The following is an 11,788-nucleotide window of genomic DNA, read 5'->3' on the forward strand; positions in this document are numbered from 1 at the left end:
CAAATCAAAAGAAAGATATATGTACTCCATCTTAGCATTTTCTATGGAATCCATCACTGTAGCATCAAAGTGCTACATAGGTAATTAGATCTTTATAGGCCAATCTCTAGTGGACTTCATGGAGTTTTCTGTGCTTTATCCACATCTTTGTAAGGTATTTAACTCAAAGAGGAGGTCTGGTGTCATGCCCCAAAGGTAGCAAGGCACCATATTAGTCTCGTCTTCTCTGGAATTTGGCTCTGAGGAGATAGGCTGCTGACTGTTCACAAGCTCTTCGAGCATCTGTGTTTCTTCCACCTTTAGCCCTAGATGCAGTGAATTACAGAAATGTAGCCGAGAGGCAATAAACATATGGATTACTGTCGCCAGAACCTCATCCAGGAAGAAGAATTGAAATCTGTTAGACTAAATATAGAAGACATTTTTCACTCCAATGCTACCCAGTTATGAAGGTTCAATGGGTCAGCCAGAGGCTTCGTACCAGTTTGACAAATGGAGGTAAAGGGCAGACCTCTAATGGAAGGAGAGGACAGAGGCCTGCTTAATACTTCTAATCATTTCAACTATCTAATCTGCAACATTTCAATCTAGGTGAAGTTTGAGTCAGCTGTTTCTTATCCAAACGCTCATCTTCTGTAGGCAATGTCACATGCTTGTGAAGGCATTGGTTGTGTCCATGGAAAGTTAGGTATACAGCTGGATGTCCCTGGTGTATTATTGGCAGTGGAGCTAGTGGCATCCCACCACTCCTCCAAATAATCTCATGTATACCAACTGTGCAGTGTACTGCAACTTCTCCTTTTCTTGCCTCCTTGACTTTAACTTTCAATCCTGCCATCTCTCCAAAGCTCTACTCAAAATTTGCTCTCACATGCTTCTGTGAGGTGCATATTTGGCCCCTCTTAAACCCTCCACTGATACCTATTGTCTACAGATCAAGTTCCTCCATGTCTTACTCCTGAGGGAATTCTGCGCCAAAAATTAAAAATTATGTGCACAATATTTAAAAATTCTACAAAATTCTGCAAATTTTATTTGTCAGTAAATAAATGTGGCTCCAGCATGGCAGTGGGGAGCACAGACCATTGGTTGCACTGAGGTGGGAGATCACCCTGAAGCCCCCACAGGGATTCGGCAGTGAGGCTGCACCTGACCCTGACACAGTGCAAGGGCTGGGCCTGCCCCAGAAACACCCTGAGACCCTGCCCCTCTGCACCAGGTGTGGATGGACAGGCTCAGCCCAGCAGCATCCAAGTGTGGAGGGATCCAGGTGTGAGATGAGAGGTTTCAGTGTGGGGCAATCTGGGGGCAGGAGGTTCAGTGGGAAATCTGGATGCACAGAGACTCATTGAGGGGTTCTCGGTGCTTGGGCAATGGGACTCTGTTGGGGATCCAGGTGAAGTTGGTTGGGGCTCAGTAGGCGGGGCTCGGTGTGGGGAGATGGGGCTCGGCAGGGGGTTCTGGGTGTGAGGGGCTCAGTGGAGGGGGGGGTCCGGGTGCTGAGGGGAGTAGAGCTTGATGGGGTGGGGGTTCAGGTGCAGCTGGTTGGGGATTAGTGGGGTGATGGTCTGGGGGGCTCATTGGAGGGGTCCAGATGTACGGGGGTAGGGCTTGTCAGGGTGAAGGTTTGATGGGCCTGCTTAATGGAGGACCCCAGCTGCTGCTAAGGGGATGCCGCATGCTCGGCTCCCATTTCTCCTGTGAGTCCCCATCCCCTTTTTCTTCTCCATCCCCCCCCCCACCTCCCACATTCCTCTCCCCCTGCCCTATTCCACCTCCTCTTCCCCCCACCCCTCACCCACTCTTCCCTCGTTTCTCCACCCCACCTTAGCCAGCCCCACCATGGGCACTCACTGTTGCACAGAATAGAAAACAGGAAGGCTTCCAGCACACAGAAGGGAAACACGACTGGCACTAGGACCCAGGAGGCGGCGTTCAGCTACAGAGTCAGGGGAGCAGAGACACAGAGCCTCCATCAGCGGGGCAGCTCTCCACTTGCAGAACGAGGGGGGGGCAGTGGCATGTAACCCCATGTGCCCCCCATGCTTTGCCTCTGTTTGGAGCGGGGCAAAAAGCTGCACCCATTGTTCCCTCCAGCTTCTCTTTGCTTCCCTGCCATTTTCTGCAGGGAAACATAGGAAATCCGCAGGGGGTGGGGGTGTTTTCTGTGGGTACGCAGTACTGCAGAATCCCCCGTGGAGTAATATCTTAGCTCTCTTCTACACTCATCTCCTTTTGCTCCCTCTACTACCCAGGACACTCCTCTGACATGCTCTTTATATCCTTCCCCCACCGCTGCCTTCTTTCAGGTGGCTCCATTTGCCCAGAACCCCCATACTCTGGCAACTACATTTCACCCTAGGTTTCTTTAAGTTCCTTCTCCAAACATGCTTCCCTTATTTAAAAACCAACCAAAGACAAACAACAAAAACAAGGCACAAAACACTTGTGTATGCATCAGTACCTCAGCAAATGAATTATCAGACAGTTGTCACACGTAGTCAACTGCCCTTTTGTAAATGCATCTTTAAGCTATGAATATTTTTTCCCCTTAATATAGATGTCAGACTTGCAGGTCTAATTTTCAGTCTCTTAGAGCTTCCCTTTTAAGAAGGGATTGTTATTGATTCATCTCAATCCTGAATGCATGTCACCTGTAGACTAACCCAGTGTGTCATCTGCTTTTATCTTATCCAAACACGTGCTTATCACTGTTTCAACAATCTTTCCTCCAATTTGACCTCATTAGCACCCATAAACACATCCTTCACAGAAGCATTATCAAGGTTCTACAGACCCAAATAGAAGTGCAAAGTCCACCCTCTTAAAACAATTAGCTCATTCATAATTTCTTTTTCAGGAAATCAATAATTATTTACATTGTTGCCCTCTGATTTTTCTCATTGACAACCCTACCCATAAATACTCTTGTCTTAATATTATACCTCATGCTGCTTCCAAGATCCACAGATATTCCCTTCCTGTATGGAAACAGTGGCTCTGCCCCTCTGTGGTAGCAATACCTGTGGACCCCGTGGAGGGTTCTCTGCAGTCTGGGAATCAGCCTGAGGAAAGGAAGTAGGCTGGACAACGGAGTGGGTAGGGAGGCATGGAACTTACACTTCCTTTCTCCCTTGCTCTGTAGAGCTCAGGATGGGAAATAATTCAGCTAGGGATATGTTACGTGGCCCACTTGTCCCTAGGGAATCTTCTTTTAATTGGGGAATCTTGTTCCAGCTAGGCTGAGGCAGCCACTGCCAAGGCAAATAGGACCAGAACTGATGCAGAGGGTCTCTGTACAAAATGCCTGGCCTCTGTAAGATTCCTCAGTCAATGTGTAATCTAGGAGACCTGCTGGGTTTGTGGGCAGGCCCCCAGCCTCTTATGCAGTGGGCAATCTATTCCCTTGATGGAAGAATAGTAAACTTCACAAGGAAAGCCTCAATGTGATTTTTCTCCTCTAATTTTCCTCCCCCTACCGGATGCGGTGAAAGGGTCTATTTTTCCTCCACAAAATACCATTTACATTTCCTATGTTCTTCCTCTGAGCAAACTAAAAATTCTGCAGAATTTTACTCTATGAATCCATAGGATCTGCTTTTTACTTCAAATTTAAAAAAGAAAAAAAAAAAAACACAATGTGGATAGGTGACAAGTTAAAGTTTTCTGGAACATTATACATGCGCTCTGTGCCATCTCTAATACCTCTTCAATAAGTTTTAGTCAATTTTCATCTATAGCAACCCTTGCTTATAAACAATCATCAATTTTGCTTAATACTTTTATTTTTATCAAATTTTGCCTTTAAAATTAATTTAACCTAAAATTCCTCCAATGGTTGAAGTGTGGAACCTTATTAAAAAGTGACCACTATCTCCCAAGCTATCCTTAATAAAGACCTCACTTATTAAATTCTTCATACCGGACAATAGCTTGTTGTCCTCTAATTGCGTATACCGAATGAAAAAGTGATCCTTCACTAAAGTCAATGAAGCCCCTTCCTCTGGCACTTCCTTTAAAAATACAAAATTTATGCTTTAATATTCCAGACCTGTGGCAAATTAAAATCTGTGGTTAACACTGTAGTGCTTAATCTAATGGTTACCTACTGCATCTCTCCCCTACAATTTCAAAGAATAGTTCGTTATCCTGATCCAGAAGGGGATAACTACTTCCTGCAAAAAATACTTGGCTCCTTGCCACTCAGGATTTCAATTTTAACAATTTGTGCCCATAACTGAGGATCCCTTTTCAAATAAAATGTAAAAAGAATCCCCAAATCCACATATTTGATTACATGTAATGTAGAGGTTCCTAATACCCACTAACAAGTTCCTACAACAATCCTTTGGTGAGAAGCCCAACTCCCCTGCAACCAGTTACTTGGAAACAGGAAGGTGTTGGGATTTCTACCAATTGCTGTTCCTGCACAGTGACTCAGTCTTTCATATCCACATCTGGCTATTTGGCATTTCATAAATTTGAAGCTCTACCCCCCCTCAGCTCCTGTAAGAAGGAGCTTTGCCTCTTTATTCTTCTACCTACTGACAGCTGCAAAAGGAGAGACTATACACTACATTTCTCCTTCCTCATAGCTTCCTAAGAATAGGAGAGGGAGAAGAGAAGGTCTCTCTCTCTCTCAAGAGCAGAGTAGTAGAAAGAGAGAGATCCTCCTTAGTCAATAACTCTGTAGCTCATAACTTTCCTAAGAATCAGCAGCATTAAATGGATATGATTCACAATAGTTTCTTTGCCAACAGGATTCAGAACAGCAATGGTCAAACTGACCAAAGTCTTGTAGATTTCACGCTGCTGTTTCCTGAAAAGCTGTGAGCTGCAACTGCTGATTTGGAGCAGTCTGTTTGCAAACTCAGGAAGACAGCAGTGCGCCAGTTTGAATTTGAGAGATTATTGTCACAACTGTGAGTGGTAGAGGGCGGGTGTGTGTGTGTGTATGTATAAAATGAAAACTCAGATTCTGTAGCAGTTGATGGTACAGATCCTTTCACTCACCAGGACAAGGCTTCTCCTCATCCAGAGCAAATGAACTTTCTACTCTATACTCATAGGCGTAACCCTGGATCTCCACTAACTCATCCATGCATTCTATTTGGGGGCAGCACAAAGATCTCTTGTGCACTTGCTCTGTCAACTACTCACCTTTCCCCCAGATTCTCTGAGTGGTATTATTGAAAGTTTTGAGTCAGCCCTCTACACCCATGGGATCTTTCATTCATATAGTGCAGTGATCCACCAACAGTTTTAGGCTTTGAACATTTTTTTTCCTAAACATCAGAAACAGGCCTTTTTTGTTTATGCAATGAATGCTATTCCAGTAGTGTGTAAACTCGCATTATCTTTGTGCATGCTAAGTTAAAACAATTTACTGAGTTTCACACAAAGTGCATTTTGTAAGTGTCTGAGGACCAACAGGAGTGCTTAGTTTCCATTATGATGTCTCTTGACTAATATGGTGAAACAAAATATGAAGAGGTTTAAGTTTTGATAATTGAGTTTGCAAGATATTTGTACTAGCTAAAAAAATATAATATGGGAGTGCCCCGCACAACCCATTCCCTTTTTCTAATCAAGTCATATGTCAGGGTAATTAATAATTTTTAATATATAAAATTTAAACAATGTTTAACTGGAATAACTAAAACTACTTAAGACAAATTCAAATGTGCAGTTTTATAGTAGAATAATTATTAGTGCAATTTTATAGTGGAATTACAGTTCTGCCACATTGTTTGATTTGTTGGCTTTACTGCTGAAAGGAACCTTGACAATTAAGTCACAACCTCATAGTAAAAGGCATACTTTGTTCTTTGAGCAAGATGTATACTTACATTAAATTCCTAGAATGTTTATTGATTTTCTCAGCTGAGTTACCAAAGTTTGCCAACTTCTCAATAATGTGAACACAGTTTTGTCCAGAACCAGAAGTTAAACTGTGACAAAGTCTCCCCAGTGCACAGGGATACTTTTTCACTAAACACCATGTTTCACTACAAACTCAATATACATTACTTCAGTAGAGTTAATTTAGCTTAAGCCAGTTTTAGAATAGTAAACTGGAAAACAAACTGTAAAAGGTTAATTCAAAAAATTTAAGTCATCATTTTTTCATTTTTCATATTTCACACTGGTGTCTGCTTATGCCTGCTATTGATACTTTCAAAACGTGTTTTTTAGAGTCATGCTTTAACTTTTCCTGTTTAAAAAACAACAACAGCCTGATCTGAAGCCACTGACTTCTAGAGACTAGAGAAGGCAGAAAGCATTAAGGAAGAGTAGAAAACAGTGGGAAAGTGGAACTAAATAAATACATTTCTTTTTCGGAGACAGGTCATCTACTGTATACTAGATACATACTAAATAAATGGAAAATATTCCTGAAGTCTGTTTTATATTTTCTCTTTGCCCATTTAAGACAAGAAGTTATTTCCTAGATTCCTAGCTATTACCTATCACAGCTGGCTACATCCATTCTTACTAGTGGTCTTCAATACATTTTTGAACCGTTTTTAAGATACACTGTCTATTTCAGATGAATGTAGGGTACAATGGAGCAAATTAGAATTTTTGTGACAAAAATAAAGAAGGGCTCAAGGGACTTTGTGCAAGTACGAATACACTCAGACAGACAGCCTGGACTCCCAGAGATCAGTATCTTTCTGAGCTGTGTGGAGGGAAAGCTCAAGAGGTCACTTATCCCAGGGTTCCCTTTGCCCAGGGACGGGGATCAGCGGGAAGTCCCTCCATAGGTGCATATCACATCCCCCTGAACTCCAGAAATACACGGGAATCTGCTACCCAGCGCCGGGCTCGCTCGCTTCCTGCCGCCCTTCGCCTGCTTGGCTTAGCTCCGCACCCGAGCCCCAGTCCCAAGCAGGCAGCTGAAGCCCGGCCAGGCAGGCTGCCGCAGCCCGCATCTCACCTGCTAGGAGGCGTCAGGATGCAGCCCGCAAGCGGGGAGGGCAGCGGCCAGTCACGGGGCGGCGGGAGCTTCTCAGCCGCTTTTGTAAGCTGCGGGCGCAGCAGCACCTCCCAGTGCCGGAGAGTTCGCCGCCGCCGCCGCGCGCCCGGTGCGGCCCAGCCAACCAGCCCCGGGGGCGGGCTGCGGGGAGCCGTCACGTGCCCCGGCGGCCACCTGGTCCCGGGGCTGCGCTTGGCAGAACAGCAGCAGCTGCTGAGCTTGCTCCTGAGCTGAGGACGGTTCTTGAGTTCTCCCTGTCCCCCTACTCCGGCATTCAGTCCCCCATCGCTCTGCAGGGCTGGGGGGGCCTCTGGTCAGACCTCCCCCCATTAGCCACGCCGCCCTGCCGAGAGGAAGGAAAAGGCTGGGGCCCGGGGCAACCCCTTCCCCTGGGGGCATGAGAGAGGGGCCAGTGTCTAGACAAAACCGCCTCATTGTCTGTCTGCACCAGAAGCGACTTGCACTAGCACTGAGAAGGTTAATTGTCATCGCTAATTAATACTTGGCTGGAGAGTGTCCTGGAGGTGCCAGGTACCAAAGAGCGTCACACCCCGTCTGGCGGCTGATTGTCATGAATTTAACATGGATCTTAATTTTAAAGGCCAGAAAAATCATATGCTGCTTCTTTAAATAGGCTGCTTGTAACTAATTCAAGAACAGTCACTAGGGTAATTGTTTCAGGGGATTTGCTCAGCCTCAGCTAATCCATTTATTCCTGACGGAAAAGCCAAAGGAAACTTCTCCCCACTTTCTTCCCCAAAATATCTCCTCCGCTCCCATGTTCAGTAACTTCCAGTGCAGGCAGCAGCTCCAAGGGTTTAAAAATCAGGATTCAGACTGCTCCCAAAATCATGCGTGAGTTGGAATGAAGAGACTTAGAAGAATAATTCTTCTACTTTTTTTGTTTTTTGTTTGTGATCCTTTGAGATTCACATTACCGAACTTTTCATTGCAACTATTTGGGCTAACAAATTTATTTGAGCACAAGCTTTCGTGAGCTACAGCTCGCTTCATCGGATGCATGTAGTGGAAAATACAGTGGGAAGATTAATATACATAGAGAACATGAAACAATGGGTGTTACCATACACACTGTAAGAAGAGTGATCAGGTAAGGTGAGCTATTGCCAGCAGGAAAGGGGGAACCTTTTGTAATGATAGTGAAGGTGGGCCATTTCCAGCAGTTGACAAGAACGTCTGAGGAACAGTGTGTGGGGGGGGGGGAGGGGGGGGATAAACGTGGGGAAATACTTTTACTTTGTGTAATGACACATCCACTCCCAGTCTTTATTCAAGCCTAAGTTAATTGTATCCAGTTTGCAAATTAATTCCAATTCAGCAGTCTCTCGTTGGAGTCTGTTTCTGAAGTTTTTTGTTGAAGAATTGCCACTTCTAGGTCTGTGATCAAATGACCAAAGAGCTTGAAGTGTTCTCCAACTGGTTTTTGAATGTTATAGTTCTTGACATCTGATTTGTGTCCATTTATTCCTTTACGTAGAGACTGTCCAGTTTGGCCAATGTACATGGCAGAGGGTCATTGCTGGTACATGGTGGCATACATCACATTGGTAGATGTGCAAGTGAACGAGTCTCTGATAGTGTGGCTGATGTGATTAGGCCCTATGATGTCCTCTGAATAGATATGTGGACACAGTTGGCAACGGGCTTTGTTGCAAGGATAGGTTCCTGGGTTCGTGTTTTTGTTGTGTGGTGTGTGGTTCCTGGTGAGTATTTGCTTCAGGTTGGGGGGCTGTCTGTAAGCAAGGACTGGCCTGTCTCCCAAGATCTGTGAGAGCGATGGGTCGTCCTTCAGGATAGGTTTTAGATCCTTGATGATGCGTTGGAGAGGTTTTAGTTGGGGGCTGAAGGTGATGGCTAGTGGCGTTCTGTTGTTTTCTTTATTGGGCCTGTCCTGTAGTAGGTAACTTCTGGGTACTCTTCTGGCTCTGTCAATCTGTTTCTTCACTTCAGCAGGTGGGTATTGTAGTTGTAAGAACGCTTGATAGAGATCTTGTAGGTGTTTGTCTCTGTCTGCTACTCTGAAACCTATTTGGACTAGAAACTTAATTTTTTAAAAATGAAAGCTGAGCTCACAGTCACATAATTCCCGGAACTGGGGTTTTAAGAAGAGCAAACTTGAAGAAGCTTGTAAGAAAAGTGAAATCTGCAAATTTTTGCCAGATAGTGCCCTAGGGCAATGAAAGTTCCTCTCCTCCTCTTTAAGGTTCCCTCCAAAGGACACTTGCACCTGACAGAGCCCTATGCGCCACACAGAAGTCCTTACTACGGGATCTGATTGCAGGATCAGGGCCTATATTTTTCTGTGTTTAATAATATTATCTGCTAAATATATTACATCATGCTCTTCATCTCAGTCTGTAGCTTTAAGGAGATTTTGCATGACTTCCCCTTTCTGAAGGCCCCCTCTCTGGAGCTCGAAGGCTTCCACCTTCCTCCAACGGAAGTTGGTCCAAGAAAAGATATTACTTCACCTACCTTGTCTGTCCTTTTCACTAATGAATCACATCACTAAAGCCATTTACACTTTTCTTGATGATATCTTACAGCTGCTTATCTATAATATGTTAAACCCTCTCTTAAAGGGGCCATCTGTGTGCAGGTATAAGCACTCTGGTAACTACACAAATTAAGAGCATGGAAAGTGTGGGCTGTACAGCATGTTATCTGCTGAAATGAAGGGGTGCGATGAGTGGAATGGTGACCTTGACTGCTATGTGGGAGACCTGGCTTTGATTTCTGGTCTGTTTCTTGTTTGTCAGCTCTGCAGGAGCTTTGAGGACTGTGGAGATAGTACACTAACCCCCTCATGGAGGGTGGTTGTGCTTCACCTCACTCAACGGTGACAGTTCAAGCTGAATGAGGACTGGCGCTTCCAGGCTCAGTCGGGAATCTTCCCCATTGCTTCTAGGCAGGAAATATTATGTTGTGATGTAGGGCCAGAGAATGGAAGCCATAGCAATCTGTAACAGGGATGATTTAAAGTTAATGCAGATTTGATCTAATGCAGATTTCCAGCTTGCACCCCAGAAAGGGAGAACTTTTCCTTTACAGCATTGCTAACCACAAATGTTTAAAAATCATGAGTCAGGACCCTCCAAATTCATGAGATTAAAATAATGCTACATTTGGGGTTCTTTGGATATGCTCTGTATTTTTTGAATGTTTAGCATTGGACATAATCATAGGACTTCAGGAACAGGTCTTCAAGAAAAACCTCCAAACAGCATGAGACTCTCAGTAAAATCAGGGTAGCAACATAGTTACATGTTGAGACTTTGGATAAATCCTGAAAAAACAATGACCTTTATCTGATCTGCTATTCCCAGAAAAAGACAGGCCTTTTTTGTTGGATGGTTGGTTATACCCTGTGAATGGGAGATTTGTCGTGTTTGGGTGTAGGTTACTTAGGGGTCAGTCCTGAGACCGGTTTTGTTCCACATCTTTATCAATGATCTGGATGATGGGATTAATTGCACCCTCAGCAAGTTCCCAGATGACACTAAGCTGGGGGGAGAGGTAGATACGCTGGAGGGAAGGGATAGGGTCCAGAGTGACCTAGACAAATTGGAGGATCGGGCCAAAAGAAATCTGATGAGGTTCAACAAGGAGAAGCGCAGAGTCCTGCTCTTAGGCAGGAAGAATCCCATGCACCGCTACAGACTGGGGACCGACTGGCTAAGCAGCAGTTTTGCAGAAGAGGACCTAGGGGTTACAGTGGACGAGAAGCTGGATATGAGTCAGCAGTGTGCCCTCGTTGGCAAGAAGGCCAACGGCATATTGGGCTGTATTAGTAGGAGCATTGCCAGCAGATTGAGGGAAGTGATTATTCCCTTCTATTCGGCACCGGTGAGGCCACCCCTGGAGTATTGCGTCCAGTTTTGGTTCCTCCCCCTCCCCCCCACTACAGGAGGGATGTGAACAAATTGGAGAGAGTCCAGTGGAGGGCAATGAAAATGATTGGGGCCTGGGGCATATGATTGATGAGGAGAGGCTGAAGGAACTGGGGTTATTTAGTCTGCAGAAGAGCAGAGTGCGGGGGGATTTGATAGCAGCCTTCAACTACCTCAAGGAGGGTTCCAAAGAGGATGGGGCTAGTCTGTTCTCAGTGGTGGCAGATGACAGAACAAGAAGCAATGGTCTCAAGTTGCGGTGGGAAAGGTATCGGTTGGATATTAGAAAACACTATTTCACTAGGAGGGTGGTAAAGCACTGGAATGGGTTACCTAGGGAGGTGGTGGAATCTCTATCCATAGAGAAAAGGAGTACTTGTGGCACCTTAGAGACTAACCAATTTATTTGAGCATAAGCTTTCGTGAGCTACAGTTCACTTCATCGGATGCATAAAGCAGAAAGTACAGTGAGGAGATTTTATATACAGACGGACCATGAAAAAATATACATTGTAAGGAGAGTGATCACTTAAGATGAGCTGTTACCAGCAGGAGAGTGGGGTGGGGGGAGAGAAAACCTTTTGGAGTGATAATCAAGTTGGGCCATTTCCAGGACTCCTGGAAATGTGCTGGAAATGGCCCACCTTGATTATCACTTCAAAAGGTTTTCTCTCCCCCCACCCCACTCTCCTGCTGGTAATAGCTCATCTTAAGTGATCACTCTCCTTACAATGTATATTTTTTCATGGTCTGTGTGTATATAAAATCTCCTCACTGTACTTTCCACTTTATGCATCCGATGAAGTGAGCTGTAGCTCACGAAAGCTTATGCTCAAATAAATTGGTTAGTCTCTAAGGTGCCACAAGTACTCCTTTTCTTTTTGCGAATACAGACTAA

General features: G+C 44.8%; 1 protein-coding gene across 1 annotated transcript in view; it reads right to left on the reverse strand.

Moving 5' to 3' along the window:
• Positions 1-7,130, reverse strand: part of RHOBTB1 (Rho related BTB domain containing 1) — an 83,022-nt gene extending 75,892 nt beyond the window's left edge. Inside the window, exon 1 of the mRNA XM_043551730.1 lies at positions 6,941-7,130. The gene's annotated coding sequence lies outside the window, so the exon portion shown is untranslated. The remainder of the gene's footprint in view (positions 1-6,940) is intronic.
• Between the last annotated feature and the right edge of the window lie 4,658 nt (positions 7,131-11,788).

Source organism: Chelonia mydas, chromosome 7 (genome assembly GCF_015237465.2).
Source record: "Chelonia mydas isolate rCheMyd1 chromosome 7, rCheMyd1.pri.v2, whole genome shotgun sequence".
NCBI lineage: Eukaryota > Metazoa > Chordata > Testudines > Cheloniidae > Chelonia > Chelonia mydas.